Genomic DNA, 18,522 nt, shown 5'->3' on the forward strand with positions numbered 1-18,522 from the left:
TTTTTATTTTTTATTATTTTATTATAAGGTGCTTAGGGCATCACTTACAATACAATAGCAACTCAATAAAAATTTGTTAAATGACTATATATAAAGTTAAATTTAAAAATCAGGAACTAAATTATATACACAACATACACACTCCACACCCACACACAATTATGTGTAAATACACCAATAGTTAACCATAACATCACAATTGTAACATGGGTGGGATGCAACTGGTCTCTTCTGTATTCTAATGCTCTAGTGTAGTTACATTACTTTTATTGGTGGGCTATGTACCTGGGTGGGTATTGCCAGAGTGGGCAGTTTGCTACCAAGAATTCTCATGTTAGGGCTTCAGTAAATGCACAGTGCTCTAGCATCTTCTTTTTCAACTTGGTAAGCTCAAATAGTTGATTTTTTTTCTCAACCTGAGATATCATTCCTCTATGGAACTCACACTAATGTTGCCTACAAAAGACTAACATATAAACCCAAAAATGCGAATTATGTCTTTAAGAAATTTACTGCTAGGGGCACCTTATTGTATCCCATCGATTTAGTGATTACAGAATCAGATCAATAGTATTTGCTTTTAAGATTCTGATGTTTAATATGATAGATTATTCTTTATGGGGTCAGGCTGTTCCTGTCCACAGGCAGAGGAAGCCTGGTGGCCAAGTGATCCCCTCCTAGGAAGAACTGGGATGTATGGCAAATGTGGCTCTGTGACTTTACAAACTTCTATTACTGACCATCTGCTTCCTTTTCTGATTGACATGTTTTTTTCTTATGACATATTAATACAACAGAACCCATAATAGTTTTTTGACATGCTAATATAGCCGGTTTTATTGTACTTTCTGCTTCTGGATCTGAGCAATATTTATATTTAAGTCATGTTTTACATATATCTAATGTCATTATTATGGGCATAGGATCAGTAGGTTGAGTGGTTGCCTTCAGCTCAGGTCATGATCCCAGGGTCCTAGAACCGGCCGCTGCATCCCCTGCAGCGGGCTCCCTTCTCAGCAAGGAACCTGCTTCTCCCTCTCCCTCTGCCACTCCCCCTGCTTGTGCTCTCTCTCTCTGCTAAATAAACAAATAAAATCCTTTTTTTAATGTCATTATTATGCTTTGATTTGATTTTAATAATTCCCAGAGACTGAGGAGCACCTTCTTTTCACTGTTGCCTACATTAGATTCATTTAAAAACCATTTCTAAAGTGAGAAAGATAAATAATCCACATTATGAGAAGTTCCTTTTTATATCATTTTTTAAAATCTAAATGCTTCACAGACCAGGTGTCCATCAAACGATGAATAAAGAGGTGTTATACACACACACACACACACACACACACACACGTATATACATATATATGTATATACAATAGAATATTACTCAGCCACAAAAAAAGAATGAAATCTTGTTATTTGCAACAATGTGGATGGAACTGGAGAATATTATGCTAAGCAAAATCAGTTAGTCAAAGGAAGACAAATACCATATGATTTCACTCGTATGTGGATTTTAAGAAACAAAACAAATCAGCAAAGGGGAAAAAAGAGAGAAGAGAGAAAGCAAGAAATCAAGAAACAGACTCCTAACTACAGAGAACTGATGGTTACTGGGGGGGAAATAGGTGATGGGGATTAAGGAGTGTATTTGTGATGAGCATCGGGTGGTATGGAAGTGCTGAATCACTGTATTGTACACCTGAAGCTAATATTACACTGTATGTTGACTACTTGGAATTAAAATAAAAACTTTTAAAAATACGTATCAATGCTTCAGAATTTATAGCAGAGTTGAATCCGAGTGTGTCCTCCCGGATTCAGTACAAATGGGCATTGCAAAAGGACTGGTGGAACAGGCTTACCAGGGATCTAGTTTAGTGATGATCCATGCCCTTCCCAGGGAAGAACTCATCCTAAGGATACAGGCAACAGTCTTGGCTTGGAAGGGAGGCGTGAACGGGAGCATAGCACGTGACTGTCACTCAGACTTTCCTCCAGCCCACACTCATGGCAGGTTGCACCCATAGGAACCAAAATACTTCTTTCTCTGAAGCTTCCGTGTGGCCTTCAGACTGTGAAATATCAGCAACATTGGTGCTAACGGTGGCCAGGTGGTGACAGCAGCAGCTTCGCGCACATTGTCACCACAGATGGTGACAGCTTCGAAGCCCTACACGTCAAGGGCATAGAGGTCAGTGCCCTCCCTGCCAGGCACTGAGTCATGGTAACATTGGCAGCTGTGGGGCTTGAGGTGGGCACTGGGGACATAGCTGAGTGTGGCATCTGCAGTAACTGGATTCGTCATTACAGCAAGCCAGGAGAGGAGATGTTTTTGAAGTTTACACGACAGACATTTCTTAGAGACCTTTAGATTAGTTCACCAAATGTGAGAGAGCTGAACTTTCTGCAGACCAAGTGAGAACAGAAAGGCAGAAATATTGCCTTGTGACTGTCTTGGAGCCTCCTTCCCAAGGTAGATGTAGCCTGGGAAATTCGGATAACACACCTAAAAGTTCCATCTCAGCTGCATAGAATCATTTCATTTACAGAAAATGACTCAATCTCAGATGACAGGAGACCAAGTAATCACTGTTATTCTTCTTAAAATCAAGTTACATCTTCCTTTCAAAATGTTTGTTTTGAAATTTGGGGGAAAATATTTTAAAAATGCAGAGTACAAATGACATAAACACCCTCCCTGCCACTCAAAATGAACATAAATATATTTTTAAGATTTTACTTATTTATTCACGAGAGATGCAGAGAGAGAGGCAGAGACACAGGCAGAGGGAGAAGCAGGCTCCATGCAGGGAGCCTGATGTGGGACTCGATCCCAAGACCCAGGATCACAACCCGAGCCGAAGGCAGTTGTTCAACCCCTGAACCATCCAGGTGTCCCTCAAAATGAACGTTAATATTTTGTCATGAGTGCTCTCAAATTCTATCTTTTAAGAAAAAGCATCACCATCAAGGATATTGTCCCCTACATTCTTGTCCCCTGACATTCCCATCCTTCACTCTCCATCCCAATAGGAAGTAATGGATGCGATTCTTAAACAACACATGATTTATGGATACATAAATACAGAGCAAAAGTCTTAAGACAATGAACAGATACATACCAAGGTAAAATTTTAAAATAAGGGGTGGGAACAGAACGCTTTACTCTTCCTATAAATACTATCAAGAACCTGATTCTTTTTTAATTCAAGGAAAGTCGAAGGCTTTATAGAAAAGTATTGCACAGCCATAATCTCACTCCTCCTTTTCAATTGAGTGTGAGAACATGATAGAAGGAAGTTGGGAGCTGGGAACCAGAGATAAAATAGTTTCTTCCTTCGGCAATTCTTCCTTTTCAGAACCTGAAAGAGGAGGAGACTAGGAGAAACCTGCAGTTGATCTCGGAGCAGTGAATAGCTGGAGGCACCATGACACCAGCCAAGCCTAAAGGATAAAGCAAATCCCTGGGCATGGCTTTTGATTCCAAGCCAAGCGATTCAAAGTAAGCTACAAAAAGCATTCTAATCAAGGCCGACATATGTTTGATTACCATAAACAGGTATATCAGTAAAGTTAGTTAAAAAGCTACCCAGTTTCTCCATAATCTTTCCACAGTCTTTATTCGCTTTAAGAGTGAGTATAAAGCTTCAGTTAAGCACAATAGTCATTAAAAGTATTTAATAAGGTTTTCAACTGAAGAGCAAAAATAATGTACAAATTGCGGATTATATATCAGGGGTCAGATTTCTAATTAAACAAGAGATTAAACCTTTTATCTCTGCTCCTTCCTAAAACCCAACCAATATTAATACTAAAGGAATAAAAATCTATTAACTCTCACGTTTCCAGTGCATAGGTAAGGGTTTGGCAACTGACCCTAGATTGGGGAGAGACAGTGCAAATCTCCCAGAGAGCAGACCACAGAAAACAAGAGGGCAGACAAGAGCAGGAGAGAAGTAGCAACAAGGCTCTGGGAGCTAGAAATGAGGTGGTCTTGTGGTAATTGAGTTAGTCTAAGAGGGAGGGCTAGAAAGTACTGTAGAAAGTGGAGAATATGGGAAGAAGACAAGAAGTAAAATATCAGAAAGCGCGACAGAACATGAAGACTCCTAACTCTGGGAAACGAGCTAGGGGTGGTGGAAGGGGAGGTGGGCGGGGGTGGGGGTGACTGGGTGGCGGGCACTGAGGGGGGCACTTGACGGGGTGAGCTCTGGGTGTTATTCTGTACGTTGGCAAATTGAACACCAATAAATAATAAATTTATTATTTAAAAAAAAAAAGAAGACAAGAAGTATTACCTCTTCACACCATAGGATTCCAGAAAGACTCAAGGTCTGGAAGTGCTGGGAGACAAGGCTGACTGATAAATCACACCCCCAATTTTTCTCAATTGAGTAGAAAATCAGTTAAAACCTAAATGCAGGGTGCCTGGGGGGCTCAGCGGTTGAGCATCTGCCTTCGGGGTCCTAGGATCGAGTCCCACATCGGGCTCCCTGCAGGGAGCCTGCTTCTCCCTCTACCTGTGTCTCTGCCTCTCTCCCTCTGTCTCTCTTGAATAAATAAATAAAATCTTAAAAAAAAAAAAAAAAAAAACTAGATGCAGAAGCCAGACAATAGAAAACCAAATATCACCTTTAAAGGGAAATCCTGGATTAGATCCTGGACCAGAAAGATCTGTGGAAAACCTGATGAAATTCAAATAAGATCTGTGGATTGGTTTATTGTACCGTGTTGTGAATCTCCTGCTCTCTGTCTTTGTACTGTGGTTAGCAGGCCAGTAATAGCATCAGGGGAAGCTGGACAAAGGGTATATGGGAACTCTACTATTTTGGCAACCTGCCCGTAAGTCGAAAGTCATTTCAAAATTTAAATGTTTTTAAAATGTCTCCTTTATTACTAATAAAGCTCTTATTAGAACATAACAGGTTATTCTGCCTAAATTAGATGAATGTGCCAAATCCATTCCTGAATCAGATCTGCCCAATCACAATCACAGGCAAAGATGGGCCAACTCCACAGAATCAACCAGTAGGCCCTACGCTAACCTGCGGCTGAAAGCTGACAAGGAAGCACACTCTCTATTGACAACCAAACCTTAAACTTAAGATTTTAGGATTCCCCCAAAAGAAAGGAGAGAAGAAAAGACTTAGCCGTGTTTGCCTGCCTCTCCCATGCTCCACAGGTAAGTCACCCTTGCTGCCTGGGGAGAGGCAAAGGAGGAAGAAAAAAGAACCCAGGAGGATTATTCTAAGGCACGATCCCAGACTTTGGGGTCTCCAGACCCCTTCACACTATTAAAAACTATCAACGACCTAGAAGAACTTTTGTTCATGTTGGTTTTACATGTATAGATATAGATACAGAGATATTTACCAGAAAGGGGGTACTTTTTAGTGTTTAGTTATTAATTTATTTAAATAATATTAGTCAATCTGGCACATATTAACATATAACATATTTTATGAAGGATGATTATATATCCCCAAAAAAAAAAAGGACAGTGAGAAGAGTGGCTTTCTTGCACATTTTTACAAATCTCTGTGATGTCTGGGCTTAACAGAAGATAGCTAGATTCTCTTATCTGCTGCTGTATTCAATCTGTTGTGATATCACACATCATGTTGCCTCTGGAAAATTTTTCTGTATGCTCATAGAAGAATCTGAAAGAAAAGAGCAAAAGATATCTTAGTATTATTATAAAAATTCTTTTGACCTTTCAGACCCCTAGACCATACTCTGAGAACCACCATTTTAATAAATGCCCCTCTACATGCAATAATGGCAAAGGAAAAGTTCCCCCAAAGGAGAGAGTGAAGACCTGTGAAGGCTGGAGGAAGGGGGAGTCTGAACCACAGCAGCATTGGTTGAAAGTCTGCCTATGAAGCAGTTGAGTCCTTACTCCTAGGTGCCCTCGCTTAGCCGGCAAAATCAGGTGACTCTTTTATGCTGGCAATTTACTGAGAGGCAAAGCCCAGACAAGCCACAGACTCAGGGTGCCAGCCAGAGCTGAGAAACACCCTACAAAACCAAGAAAACTGGGTGAAGTCATGCATGAGGTGCACTGAGATCCCAATTGCCTTGGACCCATTTGGCTTTTAAAATCCTGGCAGTGGGATCCCTGGGTGGCACAGCGGTTTGGCGCCTGCCTTTGGTCCAGGGCGCGATCCTGGAGACCCGGGATCGAATCCCACGTCGGGCTCCCGGTGCATGGAGCCTGCTTCTCCCTCTGCCTGTGTCTCTGCCTCTCTCTCTCTCTCTGTGACTATCATAAATAAATAAATAAATTTAAAAAATAAAAAAATAAAAAAAAATAAAATCCTGGCAGTGTAGTTTGTTATCCATCCCCCAACACACACATCCAAAGCAGGAGATTGGGTAATTTTTCTCTGAGGAAATCGAACAACCCCCCCAAAAAAAGACCTATAAATACTGATAGTTGGGATATCCATCAATGAAACAACACCAACCAATTACCCTAAATTAAAGCCCACGTTTTGACAAGGCCTGCCTCTGCACACTGTTCCAATCAGCTTTTGATGCATCACTCTTTAGTGGTAATAGTCCAGGACTACTAAGCCAAACATTTTCAGAAAGCATCCAATGGGAAATAAAAAAAATACACCAAATGATAAAAGTAGAATTAAAGTGCAAAAATTTTTCAGAAAAAGAAAGAAAGAAACCTTCATCAGGGACGCCTGGGTGGCTCAGCGGTTGAGCTTCTGGCTTTGGCCCAGGGTGTGATCCTGGAGACCCAGGATCGAGTCCCACGTCGGGCTCCCTGCATGGAGCCTGCTTCTCCCTCTACCTGTGTCTCTGCCTCTTTCTCTGTGTCTCTCATGAATGGATGAATAAAATCTTTTAAAAAAGAAAAAAAAAAGAAACCTTAATCAAATAACAAAGTACTTCTCGAAAATTAAAAATATCAAAGCAGAAATTTAAATATCAATAAATTTCAATAAATTTATTTCAATAAATCAACTGGAAGATCCAGTTGCAGAAATCCTTCAAAAAGTAGATCAAAGAAAAATTGATAGAAAATAGAAAAATAATACTAAGAAAACCAGAGAATCAATATGAGTTAAACACGTCACAAATTTGACCCCCAAAAAAGTTAACTGAGAAAATCATCAAATAAATAAAAATAAAAACTTCACCGAATTAAAGAGCTTGAGTTCCTAAAAGGAAAGAGCTGGTCATATACTCAGGAAAAAGTCGGCCTCTGAAGCAGTTAAATCCGTATTCCTCAGTCCCCTCTGTTAGCTGGTACAATCAGGTGACTGCCTCTTTCTATGCTGGCAATTTACTGAGAACAGAAGCCCAGACAAGCTCCAGAATGAAGCTTGGAATATGAAGAAGAAAAACACGCACACACCGAGATATGAAGCTCCAGAATGCAAAGAATAAGGAGAAAAGTCTAAAAGCCGTACAAACACAAGAACAAGGAACAAGGAACAAGGACCATGGAGATTCAGAATGGTTTTGGCTGAAAATAATAACTCGGAAAACTGCATGATAATGATCATGGGGCAACCCCTTCAAAATTCTGAAAAATAATATCAACCTAGAATTCTAAACCTTCATTCAGGGATGAGGATAGATTAAAGACATGTTCACAAATGCAAAGGCCGAAAAAGATAACTTCCCAGCCAACCCTTTTCAAGATGCTACTAGAGAATGCAATGTAGGGCACCCAGGTGGCTCAATTGGTTAAGTGTCTGCCTTTGGCTCAGGTCGAGATCTCGGGGTCCTGGGATCCAGCCCCACGTCAGGCTCCCTGCTCAGCAAGGAGTCTGCTTCTTCCTCTTCTTCTGCCCTCTCCTCCCCCTGCTTGATCTCTCTCTTTCTCTCTCTAATATATAAATAAAATCTTGTTTAAAAAAAGAAAGGAAGGAAGGAAAGAAAAGAAAATGTAATCCACCAGAAGGAATTAGTCAACCAATGAGAAAAAAACATGGAACCCAGGATAAAAGATGTGGTAGCCAGTCTTCAAAGTGGACCCAAATGAGCCCCTCGTCCTGGGATTCACACTCTTGTACAGTTCCATCCCGTGTTGGACAAGATTGGTCTGTGTGACCCACAGAAAATGGCAGAAGGAACAATCTGTTACGTCTGAGATTAGGTTATAAGGGACAGTGAGGTTTCCATCTTGGTTGCTCCCTTGCACTCTTTGTCGAGTCACTCACTTTAGGGGAAGCCAACTGCCATGAGATGAGCAGCCCATAAAGAGGTCCATTTGGTGAGCAATTGGATCTTCCTGCCAACAGCCACAAGACTATATTTAGAAGCAGATTATCCCACCCCAGTCAAGCTTCAGGTCATTGCAGACTCTTGAGAAACCCTGAACCACAGCCATCTAGCTAAGTGGTTCCTGGATTCTTGACCCACAGAAACTGTGAGAGAATAAATGCTGCCTGTTTGAAGCTGCTAAATTTGGGGGTGATTTGTTACGCAGCAATAAACAACTAATATATGGGAATCCAACCCCGAGGAGAAGTGAAAGAAATTCCCAAGATAAGAAAGCCCCAGGGACAACAGCCCTGAAGCAATCTTAGTATCCAGTCCACATTCAAGCAGGAAGCCAGAGGGCTCTAAAGAAGGATGTCTCCCCTCTAAAATAAAAAAATAAATAAATAAATCAGAACTGATGAAATTGTCTTATGTAGCTTTTTTGATAGAGAGACGTGTATTGATTTGCTTCAGTGTGAATATACATTTATTTACACTCACACTTTAGTTTTCAGACTGGAAGTGTTAACAGGTACAAAAAAAACTGAGCAGAAGAAAAATTGGAATAATTATTAACTCTAGGGGGAAAAAAAGATTGATAAAGAAAGGAAATGTAACTAAAGTACCTATGGATCCCAGATGTGAACAATATTTAAAAAGTCATAGTAATGTAGACACTCAACACTGATTTATACCAAAATTATAATAATCCCACGGAGGGTACAAAGAAACAAAAGTGTGCATAGCGCAGAGTGGGTGGTGGCAGGGTGTGCCATTTAAGAAAGCTGAAACTTAGCTTCTATAGGAGGAAGTCAATAGATAATGCGTAAAACTTTAAAGATAAAAAAAATTGTAATGTAAGTATGTTATGGAGAAATTCAAAGGTTAATAGAATACCAAGATAAGAATACCAAGATAAGAGCTAAAAGAATTAGAAGCAGTTGACTCTGGGAAGCAGAAATTAAGGTTGAGGGGAATGGGGCCACAGAGCACTCTGACACTCTGAGCCTTATCATTCTTTGTCTTAAATATAAACAAAACACTTTGATTAAAATACAATTTTAATTTAGTAGTATTTACCTACCAAAGGAAAAAAATTGTAATCGTAATGAATAAATCACAAAATAGAAAATTTCACTGGGTGTTATGCTATATGTTGGCAAATTGAACTCCAATAAAAAAAATAAAAATTAAAAAATTAAAAATTAAAATTAAAAATAAAAATTAAAAACTGCAATAAAAAATAAAATTTAATTAATTAATTAATTAATTAAAATTAATTGAACTCCAAAAATAAAATAAAATAAAATAAAATAAAATAAAATAAAATAAAAGGAAGAAAATCTCCTTACCTATTTGTCAGTAGCCACCGGAAGATACCAAAAAGAGATAATAATCCAAATGTGCGTTCCTCTGGGAGGCAGGACTGGGAATGGCGTGCCAACATTTATTACTGTGCTACAAACTACCCCAAAACTTAGTAGTTTAAAATAAAAAGAATCGGGACCCTGAAACAGAAACAATGCAAGGCCTGGTAGGAAAGGCTTGTCGCTGCTCCCCCAGAGGCAGCTGAGCTAGCTCAGCTGGGGGACCAATGACCCTCACCCCAGACTGGTGCCAGCACCACACAGCCTCTGAGTGCCAGCTCTTACGTTCTGACCCCTTGTGCTCGGCCCTAGGCCCACACTGAATTCCTAATGTGACTTCATTCATTCGTGCTGTTCTGCAAACTTGCTGTCAGCCTGTAGGAGTAAGAGAGAAAATCCCCCTACCCTGGGGTAGCCCTTAGCATTCAGGTTCCCTCGTTGAGCCAAGCAGAGATGGGCGATTTATACTCTTCGGAATGAGACTGTAAATGAAGTGGCCTTTTTTTCCTACATTTGTCCTGCATGTGTTCAAAGAAAAAGAACTGTGGCCAGCCCTGGCCTCTTACTTCATCGCCACGAGGCCCAAGTCACACGCTTGAACAACAAGATGGGTGACAGGGAAGCTGTCGGTCATACAGAGTCCTGCCAGGAGACAAGCAAGGAAAGAATGAAGAAAGAAATGCCATCCCCAGACCTCTGAAACTGCCCCAAGCCTGAAGCTTGACTCTTTTGTGTCTGAAGTCAAGTGACTGACTCTGGTTGGGTGACTTTGAAGGTTGGACACAGGTGACATTTTTAAGGGTTGCATCTGAGAACACACCATGGCCTTGACACTGGGTTGTGAAGAGGAAAACAATACAGCCCCACGTGTGATAGGTCTTTCTTTTTGAGGAAAGAGTCTATCTTAAAGCAATTTTACTTCATGCCAGTTTTGGCGATTTTGAAAACTGGTTTCTTTTTATTTTTTTTTTTTCTTTTTGCCTCGCCTTTTGCTTTTGTCTGAAAGTCTACTATAGTAATAATATAAAATGTAAACTGGGCTGGAGCTCCTCTAGTCCCTGGGTGAGCCATGATCAACCATTACAACCAGGAAGTAATACAGCAAAGCTAATCAACAGGTAATCAACAGGTAATACAAAGACCTTAGCTTCTTATTCACACAAGCCTTTTTTCTAGACTTACTCTCATTCTCTCTCTTGAAGATGTTTACATATAATGAAATGACCAAAATTTTTAAAAAGCTGAAAAATTTTTATTTAATTTTTAAATAAAAATCCTCCTCTTCAGTTCATCTTCCTTTATTCAAGTCTTGTAAGTTGTCTACTTTTTCTTTTGTTTATGTATTTCAAAGTTCAAAGGAAATTGCTAAGCTGAAATTTCCAGACATACGAGAGGATGCACAGTATGTACCTCAATTCATCAAGAGTCACCTTTCAATTAGAGAAGACTGAAAGAAGTCTCCAGCAAGAAACCAGTACACTTTGCACAACCAGAGTTCTGCATCACTTGACTAATCGGAAAATATTTATTGGAGAAGTATCTTTCGGGTACTCTTCTAGGCTCTGGAGGACATAGCAATGTTCTGGGTGTCTATTGCTGCAAAATGAGATATCTCAAAATATAGTGGCTTAAAAAAATAGCAATCATTTTCTTATTAAACCACATAGATATGGAGGTTGACTAGGGTAACCTAGGCAGTTGTCCCTTGGGGTTTCTGATAGTTTCAATCATATGGTGACTGGGGCATAGAGTCATCATCACAAAGTCTTCCTCAATGACATGGCTGGCCATTAATGCTGGACCGCAGCTGGGAGTGTCACTCGCTCAGTTAAATATAGCTTATTCTTGTAGTCTGGGTTTTCTCACAGCAGGGCAGCAAGGTTCCAAGACTGAGGATCCCAAGGGACAGGGAAGAAATCACATTGCCTTTTACGAGTTAGCCTTGGAAATCACATAGCATCACTTCTGCCAATAGTCACAGGCCTGCCAAGATTCAAGAAGAAGAAGAAGCATAGACCCACACATCTCTCAATGGAGGAGTGTCAATGTCACATTCTGAGAAGAGCTCTTGCAGATTCATGTATGCCATGAAAAGTAAGCAAAAATATAAAGTCTCTGCCCTTGAGCCTACGTTTAGGGATAAATGAAGCCCGTCAATAAACAAATCAAGAGGTAAATGCAGGAAATATCAGGTGAAAATAATTCTTTTTTTTATATAAGGTGAAAATAATTCTATGAAGAATAAGAAGGGAAAGGAAAGGATATTGAGAGTATTATTTATTTTATAAAGGGCAGTCACAAAAATCTTCTCTCCTAAGAAGCCATTTGTGCAGAGATTCTGGGGCAAATGAGCCATGCAGATAGTGGGGCAAGCGCGTTCCAGGTGGAAAAAAGAGCAAGGACAAAGATCACAAAGGGAGAGGGGGCTTCAAGTGGTCAGGGAACAACCAGGAAACCAGTGTGGTCAGAACAGTAGCAAGAACTCCAGGAGAGGGCAAAGGGGTTGCTGGAGACCAAATCCACAAAGTCTTAGGCCACAGTGAGGACCATGGTGCTCGCTCTGAGTGAAATGGAAAGCCGTGGAGAGTGTTTAGCAGGCAAATGACAAAACTGACTTGCATTTCATAGGAAAACTCTGGATCCTGAATGGAAAGTAAAAGAGCAGCCTGACCAGGGGTAGGAAAAAGGAGACCAGTTCAGAGACTTGCAATCACCCAAGCGTGAAATGATGGTTCCTTGAACAAAGTATTTGCAGTGGACATGGTGCGAAGTGGTCAGGTTTTGATGCCAAAAATGTTAAACTCCATTATTTTTTTGCATTCAGGTAATAAGCTATTTTTATTTTATTATTTATTTTCTTACTTTTTTTTAAGACTTTATTTATTTATTTATTCATGAGAGACACAGAGAGAGGCAGAGACATAGGCAGAGGGAGAAGCAGGCTTCATGCAGGGAACCTGACGTGGGACTCAATCCTGGGTCTCCAGGGTCATGCCCTGGGCTGAAGGTGGCGCTAAACCGCTGAGCCCCCCGGGCTGCCCAATAAGCCATTTTTTATTTATTTATAACCATTATTTATTTTTTGTTTACTGATCTAAATATTAAAACCCGGGCTTAAATAATAAATGTTGATAGATAAAAATGCATCAGTTATCATCGGGCTGCACGTCACAAGGCATTATGGATTATCTCAAACACTTTGGAAAACTTTCCCTTCTACAACTTTAATATACATCCCTCCTTTGACATCTTCTCGTCCCTGTGTTCAAAGTGAAATGCAAGGTTAAGGTAATCATCATTAAGGCCAAAAGCCAATTGAAAAAAAAGTGTTTCAGGGGTTCCACATGACCCAGGTAATTACCTCAAATTTCCACTTCCCTTTACATACGCAGATAACAGTAGCAGCTGGGGTAAAATTCATGGGTAAGAAATATGTCACCCCTGTGGGGTAAATGGCTTTTTGTAGGACAAGAGAGTAAATCTCTCTTGGGGGTACTAGGTGCCCTAAAAGGGGCCGCTCCCTCCCACACATCAGATCACTTTATTCCCAGGGAGTTTGCAGCTCATGCCGGCTCATTGACCACACAGTCAGGATGGCTCTGCAGCCCTTAATCAATTATGGGTTATTTCCTTATTATGTTTGCTAAATGGTGGTGCATCTAATCATTTTTATCACGTAGGGAAATTTCATGAGATCTCCCCGGCCCAGCCAAATCCCAAAACAGGATTCCCCGTTTATTCCCTACTGCCGTAACTAAAAGTTAGTTGAACCAATTAAAGAGTACATAATAAGCCAATTAGTTGTTCCTCACTTTTCTTAATGAGTGTATAATGTGTGCCTACTCAAATTGCAGCTCATTTGATAAGATTCTCTGCTACGCTGCTACTACTACAATTTGGCATTATTTCATTTCTTTTAGTATCCACGGCATCAATCCAGTAGCTGAGATTCTCCTTTGAGATTCCATAGGAATTGAGCTTGTTGTTTTGTTTTGTTTTGTTTTTACAAGACAATCATTCACCCTTCAAATCCAGCATCCTGACCAGCAATCCGAGTTGTTGCAACATGGCCCCTCAGCAAAACTAAGCTGAAGCCAAACCATGTTCTGAAGACAAGACACTTTCCAGGGGAATCAGCCAACCCTTCAGATATAAGGGACTGTTATTTCCAAATTTATACTAGTAACTTGCTCCCACCAGAGGTTAATCACTATGTTCTGTTAGGCTTTCTTTGCCACGATTCATCCTCCAAGATCAAGCACGCACGACCTATCCAAGGCCAACATCCTATCCATAGATTACGAGGAAAGAGAAACTCTCGGATTGTTGTAAAGCAGCCAGCTCTAGTATCCAAAGAGAAAACAACAAGCTTTGGGGGGGAGGGGGAGGGGAGAAAAGAAAAAAAGAAAGAAAATTTTGTAACTTTGTCAACATTTATTTTCACCAAACAACTCATTAAATCACTATAAAAGTCAACGCATATGGTTGGATATGACAGTTTAAATTCCAGAAAGAGTTATAAGTCAAGTTAAACTCATAATACATAATGTAGCCTGGGTGTCTCATCCATGAATTATAACATTTTTATTACATCCCAACTGCAAATTATCAACTTGTTCCCTGTCCTGCCAATTTCTTGATTAAATGAGGGACTGTTGGGCATTATGAAAATATATTATAGTAAAGGATGACTCTATCATTTGTCTCGGTTATTTCAATATCTTTATTTAAAGCTTTATCACTAGAACAGCTGGCCCAAACTGAATTGTTGATTTAGCAAAGTGATAGCAGGGACAAAATAGAAAAAAAATTTTTTTTGCCCTAAAAGGCCCATGTTCCATAGTCATTATCTTGCTGTGTCTCCTCATATCTTTCTCTAATATTTGTGTGCCTTTGATACTTTGGTGTCCATTTTGATCACTTTAGTTCCTTCTCTTCAAAGTTATTCTTGCTTTACAGGCCTCATTCCCATGGGCCCAACTGAAGGGTATTTTATTCTGTGTCTTACACTGATAATGGGGCAATAACTTGTACCCATCAAGTTTCCCCATAAAATGGTTTAATGTCTTGAAGCAGTGCCAATATGTCAGCTGAGGGAGTGAATCAAGTAGATATCATTTCACGTATATCAGAGGCCTACAGTGCATTAGGTTCTTGTAAGGAACTTGCTCAAAAATTACTCTCTTTTAGAAGTTTAGAGTCTATTCTTTTTAGAAGTTTAGATTCTAAAACTAAAGGACACAAATTTTTCAAAATACAAATAAGTACCCATATATTGATCTTTTCATAATTTTCCTCTTATTTGTGTTTGTTTTGATCAAAGTGGTTCATCTACTTTTTTCTAGTTGCAAAGAAATGCATATCAGCCTAGAAGTTTTGAAAATCAAACATCCTAAAAAAAAAAAAAAAGAAGAAGAATCACCCACAGTCCCAAAATCCAAAGAATGGAGTAGTAACATTTTACAGTTTTCACAATTCATTCTGTTTTATGTTCTCCATTCATAGTAAAAGAGGAAAAAAAATTAATGCATTTCCTTGAGAACTTTCCTCAAGGAAAAAGCCTTCTTTGTTTAGGAGCACCTAGTAGACAGGTTTGATGATAAACTTAAGTCAACAGCTGCAAGCATACAGGCTTGGCTTGAATCTTCTAAGACAAGACAAAAGAAAATCTAAATGTTTTCCCCCAGAAATGGACAGGAATCATAATCTAGGAAGAAAGAGAAAAATTAAAGAAGAAAGGGGTGTCCCTGGCATGGTAGAAGAAATGACCAGTAATTTTTAAGGCAGATCTATCTGATGGATAGAACAGAGGAATGTCTAATATGCTTTTAATACTAGCAATGAACTCAGACCCTCTGACCCTCTAGTTCAGCTACTCTCATCCCCAAAATTTTCAGTAAATTCTGCAACACACAGTATCTTAAGTTGGTGGGACTCTGGGGAGAAAACACATTGGATAAGAGCACTATGCAGCAGGATAACATTGTGCAGGGGGAAAAAAACAGCATCCAAGAGGGCAAAATGCAGACGGGAAATCAAATAGGGAATCAAAGTAGGAACTCACAGCCAGAAGCAATTACAAAAAAATGTCACTTCCCTAAAATCCCAGAGATAATGGAAGAAACATTGAGTTTCCCACTGGGATGGGGACATAAGCCAAATTTTATTTAAATATCAAAACAGATGACTCCCAGCAAGCTGGAAGCTTCAGACCCAGTATGTGGGTTACATTTTTAAGAAAATACTGGAAACTTTAGATAATGATGGTGATGCTTACATACTTAAAGGTGGATGTGATGGAGGAGACTATGGGAGTAATCTAAAAAAAAAAAAAAAACTACTCAGTCAGTCAGTCAAGTAGCCAAATAAAATTCCAATATTTGCCAAGCACTTCCAGAAACAATTTGCTCAGGTAGGTAGAACACAATCCTGACTGCATCCGGGTTTCAGATCTGTCCCATTAATAGCTTCTAAATCTACTCCCCCTATCTACAGCTAACTCTTTAGAGATGCTTTGGCATTGGTTACATGGTAATGAAGGGGGAATACAGAAGGAAGTAGAGAATGGGGTTGACTAAGTAAGTCCATTTGCATTATAACCTTGTGCTGTGCCCTAAATCACAGGCAAAAGGAACTACAGATATATAACCTTCAATTCACAAAGAAACCATATAGGTGGTACCAACTACAGTCCAGTGATCAGGTAAGGGTAAGTCATTAAAGAGGGGAGATAGTGAAGAAAGAGAGAGAGAGAGAGAGAGAGATAGGAGAAGAGAAAGAGAGAAGGGAAGAGAAGAGAAGAGAAGAGAAGAGAAGAGAAGAGAAGAGAAGAGAAGAGAAGAGAAGAGAAGAGAAGAGGAAATGCCTGGGTGGCTCAGTGGTTGGGGGTCTGCCTTTGGCTCAGGGCATGATCCTGGAGTTCTGGGATCTACTCCCACATTGGGCTCCCTGTGGGGAACCTGCCTCTTCCTCTCCCTCTGCCTGTGTCTCTGCCTTCTCTCTTGTGTCTCTCATGAATAAATAAATAAAATCTTTAAAAATAAAAAAAAAGAAAGAAAGGGAAGGAGGTAGGGGGGAGTGGAAAGACAGGAAAGGGAAGGAAAAAGAAACAGAGATGAGGGAAGATCATTCCAGACTACACAAGGGTTTGTTAGGACATGGGAGATGGGAGAGGGCAGAGAATATCCCAATCAAGCAGAAAGTCTAAGCTCGGGTTAGAAACCCAAAATAGGATCAAATAATGAAGGCTAAAAAGAAGACGGAGTCTCAGTTTATGAGGAGATGGAGAGTCCGTGTAGATTCTTGATCAAGGACTGCCATGACAAAAGTGGCACATTAGAAAAATCAATTGAATCTAGTGAGAGGGATAAAATATAGTATGGAGAACACCTGAGAAGGAATCCGAGTTCAACGTGATGAGAGATGTGCCTTAAATGGGCTCCGCAGTGCTATCTTCATGGAGACACCGGCTACATTGAACAGGAACCTAAGAGCAATCACACAAAGAAACAAGAATCGAAGTGCCTATTTCTATTTGTCTAATGGGTTAATAAGAAAGAATAAGTAGGACAAGAGGGAGATGCTAAGGAGTCACGTGGAATAAAGGGATTAAGTAGGAAAACAAGAAAACCCAGAATATTTGTCTCCCACTACTACTGTCACAAGCTGTCACAAATTTAGCGGCTCGAGTAACACGAATGTGTTACCTCCTATAAGTCCACAGGTAGTGTCCTCTGTTTACACTCATTGACTAGAACGTTGTCATGTGGTTCCACTTAGTTGGGAGATGGAGGAATGTGGATCTGAGATGGGCCAGCAGTCAGCAGGGTCCGTGACATCCATAAAACGATTTTTTAGTGGAATCGGAAAGTTTTCAAATACAGACTCACCGTTGCTTCAGGGGTAAGCACCAAGGATGAAAAACAGAAGGGAGAGGAAGGAGAGATGCAGGTAGAGAAACATCGCCTCACAGAGTAATTTCTTGATATTTGATAGCATTTATGGGACATCAGAAACTATTTCCTAGCGATGTGGGAGGATGTCTTTCCCTGGAGATATTTAAGGATTTTCAATTACAATCAAGTGGACAGAAATGTTTTATGATTTCTCTCCTCTTAGAAAGCAAGGAAATGGACAAAATAGTCCCTGGAGTTGCCACGTAATCCCAACCTGTGCTTCTGGAATGTTAGGTCTCTGTCTTCTCAGTACTGTTTAGGGAAGTGTTCCTGGCAATAATCCAGAAGCTTCCAAGTGCAGGGATGAGGTCAGGAGAAAACAAATGCCAGATATTTAAAAAGTAAAGATATCAAAATATTTCTGGGGATACATAAAGGATGTGAATGGCTTGATTATAATGTCATTTTTTTTTGTTGTTTGAAAGATAATTTTCAGAGTCATGTCACCTATAATGAGTCAAATTCCATACGTGAGCTTCCTCCATATCTTCAAACATGTAAATCCAATGAAAGTAAAAAAATGACTCACAAAATCTTTCAAGAATCTAGTCACTTAGGAGAGGATATTCTCATCACAAATATTCATGGAGGACTATCCAACTGAAAGAGAGAACACATACCTGTGTGTGTGTGTGTGTGTGTGTGTGCAGGAGACAGAGGTGGAGAGAGGACTGGGAGGGGCAGCAGTAAAAAGAAATAGAAATGTTTTTTTATTAATAAAACTCTGAAAACACTGCCTTCCACCTGTGCGGAAATTACTGAGAGCGGCGCTACTTTGCTGATGCAGCAAGATATTTGGTTAGCAAATCTCCTGACTACACAAGAACGCATCGTCAAGTTATTTAACATGCTAAGAACTTCAAAAAACAGAAGTCCTTGGCAGCCTCTTTTGCTATGGAGGCATATTTCTGGGTTGTGGGCTCCCCTTCACTGCTCTTGCTACAGCTCTTCTCCCTCCCCTCTGCTCT

General features: G+C 40.0%; 1 long non-coding RNA gene across 1 annotated transcript in view; it reads right to left on the reverse strand.

The window, feature by feature from the left end:
- Positions 1 to 4,576: 4,576 nt before the first annotated feature.
- The window catches only part of LOC121493735, a 65,764-nt gene continuing 51,818 nt past the window's right edge, over positions 4,577 to 18,522 (reverse strand). Inside the window, exon 7 of the long non-coding RNA XR_005988543.1 lies at positions 4,577 to 5,666. This is a non-coding gene — a long non-coding RNA (uncharacterized LOC121493735). The remainder of the gene's footprint in view (positions 5,667 to 18,522) is intronic.

Source organism: Vulpes lagopus, chromosome 6, assembly GCF_018345385.1.
Source record: "Vulpes lagopus strain Blue_001 chromosome 6, ASM1834538v1, whole genome shotgun sequence".
NCBI lineage: Eukaryota > Metazoa > Chordata > Mammalia > Carnivora > Canidae > Vulpes > Vulpes lagopus.